Below are 12,058 nucleotides of genomic sequence, written 5' to 3' on the forward strand. Positions count from 1 at the left end.
TATCTCCGGCTCCGCTCCGGACGGGGGCAGGGCTCTCCTAGAACAGCCAATGGGAGTCCGCGCTGGGACGGCTGGGCGGGGCGGGCCGGGGCGGGGTCACGTGCGCGCGGGGCGGGGGCTGAGCGCAGCTGGCAGAACTGGGGGCGGGGCGCGGGTTCGACCTCCTAGCGCGCCGATTGGGCGCGGGTGGGTGCGAGGCCCGGGCTGGGGGCCCTGCCTCCAACCCCCCAGAGGCTCTCCTTACTCCCGCCAGCTTACGGAGGGGAAAACTGAGGCGCACAGCAGGTAAGAGTGTGGCACGCTGCCCGGAAGCAGGGAGCGGCAGCATCCCGGGCAGGAGGAAAAGATAGGCAGGACCCCTAAGTTAAATGTCCTTCCGTGGGGAGGGAGCTGGTTGTTCACTCGTTTATTAGTTCATTAATTCATCATCCATCTGTCCATTCATTCAACATTTATGGAACACCGACCATGTGCTGGGTACACCAGTGGTCGCGGGTACAGCCACGAACAAGACAAATAAGGACTCTGCCCTCACAGAGCACTCATTTTGCTGCGGGCTGAAGCTGTGGGGAATTTGCAGCCTCTTGGCCTCTTATAATCATGGTTATTTAATTTAATAACCCCGCGATTAGGCCCTCACCAAGAGCTATGCCTTGTACTCAGCTCTCAACACATTTCATGGAGACAACGGGGAAAGGAAGAGCTACTCATTTTCCAGACGCTCCAAAGTGCTGAAGTACCACAGCCCGCATATAATGAAGACAGGATTGGAGGCCACGCCTGTCTGCCTGGGAGTTACTGCCGGTTAGTCCACTTGTCCACCCAAGAAGGCGGTCCAGCAGGAGGACACTCCCCCTTGTGGCCAGCCGGGGCCCATAAGAGGGGCAAGGGTGGGTACTTCAAGGCCTCTGTGGCCCAAGTTCCCTTTATCGCCACCTCTGGCTTGGAAGGCAGGAGGGGGGAGGTGGAGCCCCTCATCCTGGAAGCTGGGAGTCTTGTCTGGAAATGTCTTTGCCAGCCTCAAGCAGAGGCCTCTGGGAGAAGATGGAGGGCCCAGCTCTCAAGGCCATAGTCGCCACACTGTCGCTGGTCTCTCCTTCCTGCTACAAATGTGCCAAGCTGTTTCCCACCTCTGGGCCTTTGCCTGTGCTGTTTCCTTCAACTGAAACATTCTTCCACTCTTGTCTTTCAGAGGGCCCTCCCTGATCTCCACCTAGCACGGTCCCTTTGTTATTTTCCCGCCTGTGCATTGCAAAATTGAACGTTTGCAAGAGTATGATGCGTGCCAGTCGAGTAAATGAATGAATGGGCAGACTGCAGACCTCCAGGTCTGGCCCTGCTGTGCCCTAGCCAGGAGGCCAGGCCCAGGATGGGAGCTGTAAGAGAGGAAAGTAAGAGGGGACAGAGAGGCAGAGGAGCTTCCAGCTCCAGGCCAGGTACGCAGACACCACAGTCAGACAGCCCAGAACAAGTCCTGCTCCTGAGGCTGGGCAGCGCGGCCCTCAAGGGCTCCTGCCTCATTAGCCACACCTGGGAGCCCAGGGTGAAAGGAAGCAGGTTCTTCCCACAGAGACAGTTTCAGCGGCCTCTGCGGTTCCAGCCTCAAGTAGCCAAAGACCTCATTAGTGGTGAGCACTTGGGAGGAGCAGGCTCGGAGCCCCAGAGCTAGGGTTGTCAAAGAAATGACAGGGGAAGCAGGGACACTTTGGGGGAACAGGTTCTGGGAGGAAAAAACCAGAGGGGGAATGCAGCATAGCATAGAAGATGAGTGTCAGACTGCCCGGCTGCAGTGCAGCCTTTCCTGCTGGGTAGATTTAGAAAAGCACCCTAATCTCTCTGTCCCTCAGTTTCATCATCTGAAAAATGTGGGTGACAGTAAGTTGACCTCACAGGGCGGTTGTGAGCACCACAAGTGCTTGTGCAGAGGAAACAATTTCACTCACTCTTAACATTCGTAATAGGGTTGAACAGTAATGGGGTTGAACCTGGCCTCCCCCATTTGGATCTTGGGCAAATCACTGCATTTCTGTGAGCCTCAGGCTCGTGGTCTTCACAGTGACAACCCATCTCTGGGCCCCTGAGAGGTGGGGGACTGGGAATAGCCCACCTGGGTCCAGCCATCCCTCTTGCCCAGAGTGAGTTGCTTCAATAATAATAACAATGAATGAATAATAATAGCAGCAAACCCTGTTCTAAACACTACGTATGCATAAATTCATTTTAATCCCCATTTTACAGATGGGGAAACTGAGGCACAGAGTGGCACATGTGCACAGAAATCACCTGGGGGTCTTGTTAAAATGTAGATACTTACTCAATAGGTTGGGGCCCGAGCTTCTGCATTTCTCACAAGCTACCAGGTGGTACTGATGGTTTGGGGACCACACTTTGAGCAGCAAGGGGCTAATGCATTTGCTAAAGGTCACAGGTGGTGCACAACAAGCCTGGATCTGAGCCCGCAGAGTAGGCTGCCGAGTCCTGCACTTAACCGCCACCGTAAGTGCCTGCCCCAGCCCTAGCTTTCTCCCCTACAAAGAGGCAGGAAGTATAGTTCTCCTCCCCAAGCCCATTTCCTCTTTTGGGGCCCCTACCACCTCCCTCCATTGGTGACATCTGGCCCGTAGAATCTCCCTGCCCCCAGCATCCCAGGGGTCCTCCTGTAGATGACATGGAGGTTTTCAGATGCTCATTAGCCAGGAAGATAATTAAGGGCAAGGGCTGAGATCACCGTGGCTCCCTGGGGCTTGCTGGGGCCCAGCCGGGCCTGCCCTGTGCCAGACTGGCCCTGTGCCTGCTTCCCTTGGGGCACTGGAGGGACAAGGGAGGGGTTTGCTGGGGAGTAGAGAGGCCTCAGCCAGCCTCCGGGGAGACTCCAGTGGGGCCTCCTTGCCAAGCCCACAGCTCTTAGGGTTCCAGGCCTAAAAATGAAATGAAAACTGCTTGGCCAGAGGGAAGTTCCCCAAAGGGAGAGAAATGAGCCGCTGGTGAGTTCTGCAGGGCGAGGTTAGATGGGACACAGAGAGGGCGCCATCTTGTTCTGAATCACACAGCAATCCTGGTCAAGGAGAGAAATCCTCCCTTGCTGGTGGGTGGCTTAACATCTCTCTAGCATCTCTCTAGCACTGGCTTGGCTCCCTTATAACCAGGAGGGAGCAGACCTCGGGCTGACAGTCTTGGGCAATCCACAGTCTTGATCTAGAATTTAACAACGTGTTGTTTTTCTGCAGTTTATGTTACTTTCTATTTTGGGCACAGATACTGCTTTTCCATTTTTGATAGTGACATACCCATTTCTTTTTATTTATTTATTAAAAAAAATTTTTTTTTGGCCGCTCCGCATGGCTTGCGGGATCTTAGTTCCCCTACTAGGGATTGAAACCAGAACCACAGCAGTGACAGCACCAAGTCCTAACCACTGGACTGCCAGGGAGTTCTCCCCTATTCCTTTTTAATTCAGTCTATTCAGGGGAAAAAACTAAGTGAGTTAATTTAAAGCAAAATGTAATAGAAGTAACTGGAGATGGTACGGGGGTATGGAAGCAGTGAGTACAGTGGAAGACAGATGGCTGAAGTGGGGAACCTGCCAGAGGTGAACCCCACAGCCGCTCGCAGCCCAGTCCTCTTACTGCAGGACCAGACAGAGCCCCTGGCCGGGACGGAGATATCCCATGGGCTCCTGTGTTGACCGGAAGAGTCCAGCTGGGTTGTCATGGGTTGAGGGCGGCCGGGGTTGGCTCCGGTCTTCATTCCTGGAGTCTGTGTTATCAGCGTGATGAGGGGCAGACTTGGGGAGGGGGGAGGGCAGGGCTGTCCTGAGGTGCTCCCTGCCCTGAGCCTGCCCTGCATTCCCACGTGCGGTACCCACCCCCCGAAACACACACGTACACCTGGGCACTGGCGCCCCTTAATCACCCATTCACTAAATCATTCATTTATTCACTCACTTTTTCATTCATTCAGCCAATCTTTATGGAGCACCTCCTCTGTGCCAAGCACTGTGCTAGTTCCCGGGGAGACAGGCATGAATCAGATGGGAAACTCAGCTCTCACGGGGTTCACAGTCTCCTGGGGGAAGACAGATGATAAACACGGAACTGAGTACACTGTAGGGGTTATCAGACAGTGTATGCGCTAGGGAAAAACGGAAAGACAGCAAGGTGAGAGGTGTGGTGGCAGGGGCTCTCTGAGAAGGTGTGCCCCGAACTGGGAGGATGCAGCCTCGTCCTGGCACCAGAGAAACTCACAGACGTGGAAGCAGGCAGACAGCGAGCTGAGCAGGGATCCCTTTTATTTTGATTTTAAGTAATTTTCTAATGAAACTTCAGGTGCAGAGAATGATGGACTGATCATAATCCAGATCATGGCGTATTCTCTTTGGTCTTACATGACCTGCTTTTCTTAAAAATTTCCACAGTTATTTTAATCCCGTGATACACATCAAGTAACCCATTTATCAAAAGCCAGAACCCTAACAATGGCCCAAGTCCAGTCTTGAGGTTCCCCATCCCATCCCCCACCCCGTGGTCCCCATCACCTTGGGTCCTGTCTTCATTACTCCCTGCTTTCCTTCTTGTATGGTTTTATCCTCAGTGTGTGTGTGTATATATATGTATATATATAGGGTTTTTTTAAAATCTATTTATTTAGTTTTGGCTGCGTTGGGTCTTTGTTTCTGCGTGCAGGCTTTCTCTAGCAGTGGCAAACAGGGGCTACTCTTCGTTGCGGTGCACGGGCTTATTGCAGTGGCTTCTCTTGTCGCGGAGCCCGGGCTCTGGGCGCGCGGTCTCCAGTAGTTGTGGCGCAAGGACTCAGTAGTTGTGGCGCATGGGCTTAGTTGCTCTGAGGCATGTGGGATCTTCCCGGACCAGGGCTCGAACCCGTGTCCCCTGCATTGGCAGGCAGATTCTTAACCACTGCACCACCAAGGAAGTCCCTCAAAGTATATTTTTTTATGTTAGTTTCTTCTTACTAACTTTATTAAAAGGCTATATTAGCTTCCCCTGGCTGCTGGAAGCAATTCCCACAAACTGGATGGCTTAAAACAATAGAAATTTATTCTCTCACAGTTCTGGAGGCTAAAAGTTCAAAATCAAGGTGCTGGCAGAGCCACGTTCCCTCTGCAGGCTTTAGGGAAGGATCTGCTCCATGCTTCTCTCCTGGCTTCTGGTGGTTGCCAGCAATCCGTGGCAATCCTTGGCTTGTAGGTGCATCACTCCAGCCCCTGCCTCTGTCTTCACATGCCTTCTCCTCTATGTGTCATCACCTCTTCTTTTTTCCCCCAACATTATTGAGGAATAATTGCCAAATATGATTTAAAGTGTACAGTGTGATACTTTGATATAATACACATTGCAGAATGACTACCCAGATCAATATAATCAACCTATTCGTCACTTCACATAGTTAACTCCTTGTGTGTGTGTGTGTGTGTGTGTGTGCACGCACACCTGTGTGCACGTGGTGAGAATGTTTAAGATCTACTCTCAGCAACTTTCAAGTATACAATAATGAATTATTAACTATAGTCACCACGCTGTACCTTAGATCCTCAGAACTTATTCTTGTAACTTATTCTTGTACCCTTTGACCTACATCTCCTCATTTCCCCCTTTCCCCAGCCCCTGGCAACCACCATTCTATTTTCTGTTTCTCTGAAATCAGCTTTCTCTCTTTCTTTCTCTTTCTTTCTAGCTCTCTTTCCCTCTTTCTCTCTTTCTTCTCCACATATAAGTGATAACCATACAGTATTTGTCTTTCTCTGTCTGGCTTATTTCACGTAACATCTGGTGGAATAATATTACAGTGTGTATGTATGTGTGTGTGTATATATATATATATATATATACACACATATATATGTGTATGTATATGTATATATACATATATATGTGTATGTATATATATGCCACATTTTCTTTATTCATTCATCCACTGAAGGACATTTAGGTTGTTTCCAGATCTTGGCTATCATGAATAATAACTGCAGTAAACATGGGAATTCAGATATCTCTTCAAGACACTGGTTTCATTTCCTTTGGATATATACCCAGGAGTGAGATTGCTGGATCATATGGTAGTTCTATTTTTAATTTTTTGAGGAGCCTCCGTAATGTTTTCCACAGTGGCTGCACCAGTTTACATCCCCACAAACAGCGCAAGAGGGTTCCCTGTTCTCCGCACCCTCCCCAACATTTGTTATCTCTTGTCTTTTTGATGATATCCATCCTAACAGGTGTGAGGTGATATGTCATTGAGATTTTGATTTGCTTTTCCCTGATGATTAGTGATGTTGAGCACCTTTTCACGTACCTATTGACCATTTGAATGTCTTCTTTGGAAAAATGTCTGTTCGGGTCCTTTGCCCATTGTAAAAATCGTATTATTTACTTTTTTTTTTTTTTTTTTTGCTATTGAGTTGTGTGAGTTCTTTGTATATTTTGGATATCAACGCCTTGTCAGATATATGGTTTGCAAATATTTTCTCCCATTCTGTAGGTTGCCTTTCATTTTGTTGATTGTTTCCTTTGCTGTGCAGAAGCTCTTTAGTTTGATGTAATCCCACTTGTTTATTTTAGTTTTTATTGCCTGTGCTTTTGGGTCTCATCCAGGAAATCATTGCCAAGACCAATGTCAAAGAGCTTTTTCCGTATATTTTCTTCTAGGAGTTTTATGGTTTCAAGTCTTACATTTAAGCCTTTGATCCATTTTGAGTTAATTTTTGTGAGTGGTGGAAGACTGGGGTCCAGTTTCATTGTTTGGCATGTGGATATCCAGTTTTCCCAGCACCATTTATTGAAGAGACTGTCCTTTCTCAAACATTGTATGTTCTTATCACCTTGTCAAAAATCAGTTGACTGTATGTCAACTGTATGACATACAGTGTATGTGGATTTATGTCTAGGCTCTCTATTCATTTTTACTGGTCTCTGCACCTAGTTTTATGCCAGTATGTTTTATTATAGCTTTGTGACATAGCTTGAAATCAGGAAGTGTGGTGCCTTCAGCTTTGTTCTTCTTTCTTAAGATTGCTTTGACTATTTGACTTTTGTGGTTCCATACAAATTTTAGGGTAGTTTTGTAAATTTCTGTGAAAAATGCCATGGGAATTTTGATAGGGATTGCACTGAATCTATAGATCACATTAGATAGTTTGCACATTTTCACAGTATTAATTCTTCCAGTCCGAGAACACGAGAGAGCTTTCCATTTATTTGTGTCTTCTTCAGTTTCTTTCATCAGGGTTTTGTTTGTTTGTTTGTTTTGTGTTATAGTTTTTAGTGTACAGGTCTTTCACCTCCTTGGTTAAATTTATTCCTAAGTATTTTATCGTTTTTTGATGCTATTGTAAATGGGATTGCTTTCTTAATTTCTCTTTCAGATAGTTCATTGTTAGTATATAGAAACACAAACGATTTTCATATGTTGATTTTGTATCCTGCAACTTTACTGAATTCATTTATTAGTTCTCATAGCTTTTGGGTGGAGTCTTTAGGGTTTTCTATACATAAGATCATATCATCTGCGAACAGATAATTTTACTTCTTCCTTTCCAATATGGATGCCTTTTATTTCTTTTGTTTGCCTGATTGTTACGACTAGGACCTCCTCTTCTTCTTATAAGGACACCATTCATTGGATTGAGGGCCCATTGTAACCCATAGGACCTCATCTAAACTTAACTAATCACATCTGCAAAGACCCTATTTCCAAGTAAGGTCACATTTCCAGGTACCAGGGATTAGGACTTCAGTGTTTCTCTTCAGGGACACAATTCAACCCATAACAAAGGGAATCCAGATAACCTAAAAAAGAGTATCAAGCTGTCTGACTCTTATGGGGCTTAATTTCTTTAATAGTCTACGTATAGCTAAGATTGGCCCATATGGAGGTTCACTTGTTTTGACTGTTGTGTCATATATCCACTAGGTCTGTGTACCATGGCTGACCCATCTGCTGTCCTGTGGGTGGCCTTCTGGGTAGTGTCCAGGTGTCTGCTAATTTACAGTGCTGTTTGGGCATTCTCATAAGTGGCTCTTGGTGCACATGCAAGAGTTTCTCTGGGATGTTTACCCAGAAATGGAATCACTGGGACTCAGAATACGTGAATGTTTCACTTTAGGAGATGATAACAAGGTACTTTATGTAGCAGTTGCACTAATTACGCTCCCACCAGCAGCATGTATGATCCACATCCTCTCCGACACTTGGTATTATTCGATTTAAAAATGTTTTCCAGTTGAGTGTGAAATTGTTGCCAGCTGAGATCTTGATTTGCATGTCTTTTTTTTGTTGTTTTTTTTTGCGGTACGCGGGCCTCTCACTGTTGTGGCCTCTCCCGCTGCGGAGCACAGGCTCCGGACGCGCAGGCTCAGCGGCCATGGCTCACGGGCCCAGCCGCTCCGCCGGCATGTGGGATCTTCCCGAACTGGGGCACGAACCCGTGTCCCCTGCATCGGGAGGTGGACTCTCAACCACTGCGCCACCAGGGAAGCCCGATTTGCATTTCTTGATCACTAATGATGCTGAACATCTTTGTCAACACAGGTCTAAAATATATTCACCTATATTTCCTACTAAGGGTTCTGAAGCTTTGGTTTTGACATTTAAGTCCATAATCTATCACCTTTCCATCATTAAGTTCCAAAGGATATTTACCTCTAATTCCTACTAAAAATTTTAAAGTGGTTTTTATTTGTTTGTTTGTTTTTGGCATTTAAGCCCTTAATCTGGAGTTGATTTTTGTGTAAGGAGGGATGGGTCGTATAATCTTAGGAGCTTTTGTAAGGTGACAAGTGTATTTTGGGGACAGTGGGGCAGGATGTTTGACTGGGACTCTTGAGTGTACTGGGAATTGTTCACTGGATGTTGAGTTCAAATTCTGCTCCTCCCATGGACTGCCTTTGCGATCTTACACTTCATCTCCGTGATCCTCGGTTTTCTCATCTGTAAAATGAGAATTATAGCAGATACTGCCCTTGGTTGCCATAAGGATTGCATAAGACAAATTACCCAGGAAGCTTCCCGCATTGCCGGGTACACAGCATAAGAACACTAACTAGCATTTACTGAGTACTTACCATGTGCCAGGTGATGCCAAGCACTTTACATGTGTTATTTACTCACTTAACCCCTGACAACTCCGTGAAGTTGATGGTATTTTCCACACTTTACAGATGAGGAAACTGAGTCTCAGATAGGATGAGTGAGTCCCCCAAGAGCACAATGCTAGCATATGTCAGAGGACTTGAACCCTGGCAGTCTGGCTACAGAGCCCTCATCTGTCACCACCACACATCAAAGCCATTCCCTCCCTCCCTCCCTCACCCTCCAGATTCTAGTCTCTGGGCCCTGCTTCTACAGGAGGAAGGGTCTAGAGGTTGAAATGAGGAAGTAATAGGCAGTGGGGTTGACCCCTGATTCCCCGGTGGCCCCTACCTTTGACTCTGAGGCTGGAGAGAGGCTGGGGATGGAGGGGAGAGGCGGGGCCTCCTGGTGGGGAAGTCCATCTATCTTCCCCATCCCCAGAGGTAGTTGTCCATCACAGTGGAGATGAATCACAGGCCACAGTGTTCTCCCCGGTGTCATCCATTATTCACAGCTGCCATCCCGGGCCTGGGGTTGCTTTGGGGTCAGGCAGGAATTATTCCCAAGGCCCAGCTCTTAGGCGCTTTTATCCACAGCTGAGCCTGACCACAAGCAACTTTCTTCTCTAGATCTGAGGGCAGAGGACTTTCCATCAAGAGGGGACGGAGACTCCAGCATGAGTTACAGGCCTGTGACCCACTGACAGACAAAGCACTTGGGGCTGTGTTTGAGCCCAGCTCTGCCACTTTCCTGTTACCTTCTTGGGGCCTCAATTTCCTTATCTGTAAAATGGGAATAACTGGCCCCACTTTGCTAAAAGATTTAGAAATAATCTACAGCTAGATGCATGAGTGGCCCATAGCTGGGCTTGAGCATCAGAGTTGCTATTGTGACATTTGCTTTTTCAGTGATTGTCTCCCAGGCCCTGCTGGGGATGTGGAGATGGTGTGACCCTTTAAAGTTCACCAAGTAATTTTTTTTCAATTTTATTGGTGTATACTTGATTTACAATGTTGTGTTAATTTCTGCTCTATAGCAAAGTGATTCAATTATGTATATGTTCTTTTTCATATTCTTTTCTGTTATGGTTTATCACAGGATATTGAATATAGTTCCCTGTGCTATACAGTAGGACCTTGTTGTTTATTCATCCTATATATAATAGTTTGCATCTGGTAATCCCCAGCTCCCAATCCTTCCCTCCCCCACCCCCTTCTGCCTTGGCAATCACAAGTCTGTTCTCTATGTCTGTGAGTCTGTTTCTGTTTTGTAGATAGGTTCATTTGTGTTGCATTTTATTTATTTATTTATTTATTTTTGGGTGTGTTGTTGGGTCTTCGTTTCTGTGCGAGGGCTTTCTCTAGTTGTGGTGAGCGGGGGCCACTCTTCATCGCAGTGCGCGGGCCTTCTCACCGTCGTGGCCTCTCTTGTTGTGAAGCACAGGCTCCAGACGCACAGGCTCAGTAGTTGTGGCTCACGGGCCTAGTTGCTCCGCAGCATGTGGGATCTTCCCAGACCAGGGCTCGAACCCGTGTCCCCTGCATTGGCAGGCAGATTCTCAACCACTGCGCCACCAGGGAAGCCCTGTGTTGCATTTTAGATTCCACATTTAAGTGATATCGTATGGTATCTGTCTTTCTCTTTCTGACTTCCTTTGCTTAGTGTGATAATCTCTGGGTCCATCCATGTTGCTGTAAATGGCATTATTTCTTTTTTCTGGCTGAGTAGTATTCCATTATATGTAGGCGTGTATGTGTGTATATATGTACCACATCTTCTTTATGCATTCATCTGTCAATGGCTATTTAGGTTGTTTCACAATAGCCAAAAGGCTATTGTGACTAGTGCTGCTGTGAATGTAGGGGTGCATGTATCTTTTTGAATTACAGTTTTGTTTGGATAGATGCACAGGAGTGGGATTGCTGGATCATATGGCAACTGTATTTTTAGTTTTTCACCAAGTAATTCTCATTTGCATCCAGGATTGAAACCATTGTCTTCACCTTGGACTTCTTAAGAGTGGCCCCTCAACAGATAAAATGCAATGAAGAAATAAAAAATTAGAGAGGGGGGTACCTATAATTCTGTAGCTCTCAACGTGTGGTCCCCAGCATCACCTGGGAGCTTGTTAGAAATGCACATCCTGGGACTTTCCTGATGGTCCAGTGGGTAAGACTCTGTACTCCCAGTGCAGGGGACCCGGGCTAGACCTCTGGTCGGGGAACTAGAGCCCATGTGCATGCCGCAACTGAAGAGTTTGAATGCCGCAACTAAGAGTCCGCATGCTGCAACTAAGAAGCCCGCATACCGCACCTAAAAGATTGTGCTTGCCCCAACAAAGATCCTGCGTGCCGCAACTAAGACCTGGCGCAGCCGAAATAAAATAAATAAATAAATGTTAATTTTTAAAAAATGCACATCCTTGGGCCCCACCCAAGCCTGCTGGATCAGGAGCTCTGGGGGTGGAGCCTAGTGAGTTGTGTTCTAACAGGTCCTCTGGGAGAGTCTGGCACATACACAAGTGTGAGACCCACTGCTCCCTCTCCTTTGCTCACTTTGATGACACAGGTTGCCATGTTGTGAGCTGCCACGTTGGAGGGCCCCACATGGAAAGGAACTGAATGCTGCCAACGTGTACTGAGGGAGCTTGGAAGCTGGATCCTTGCCCAGTCATGCCTGCAGGTGAGACCATAGCCCCACCGACACTTAGATTGCAGGGAGAAACTCTTAAGGGTTCTCACTGGAGGAAGTCACACCCAGATTCCTGCCCAACAAAAACTATGGGATAATTAATGTTTGTTGTTTTAAGTGCTACGTTCTGTGGAAATTCATTATGCAGCAGATAGATAACTAATATGGTGGATATTGGCAGGAAGGGGAGAGATGGGCCGTGGGAGGGAATAGAAGGATATACTGGAGTAATCTAAAGTCTACTTTAATGTATATGGATAACAGATTCATTTTGCTGTACACC

General features: G+C 47.1%; 1 protein-coding gene across 2 annotated transcripts in view; it reads left to right on the plus strand.

Moving 5' to 3' along the window:
• The first annotated feature begins 150 nt into the window (after positions 1 to 150).
• LITAF (lipopolysaccharide induced TNF factor) overlaps positions 151 to 12,058 on the plus strand; it is a 111,524-nt gene continuing 99,616 nt past the window's right edge. For both annotated transcript variants that reach the window (XR_011376727.1, XM_030883958.3), the window contains exons 1-3: positions 151 to 285; positions 633 to 804; positions 11,653 to 11,766. The gene's annotated coding sequence lies outside the window, so the exon portion shown is untranslated. The remainder of the gene's footprint in view (positions 286 to 632; positions 805 to 11,652; positions 11,767 to 12,058) is intronic.

This window comes from Globicephala melas, chromosome 15, assembly GCF_963455315.2.
Source record: "Globicephala melas chromosome 15, mGloMel1.2, whole genome shotgun sequence".
NCBI lineage: Eukaryota > Metazoa > Chordata > Mammalia > Artiodactyla > Delphinidae > Globicephala > Globicephala melas.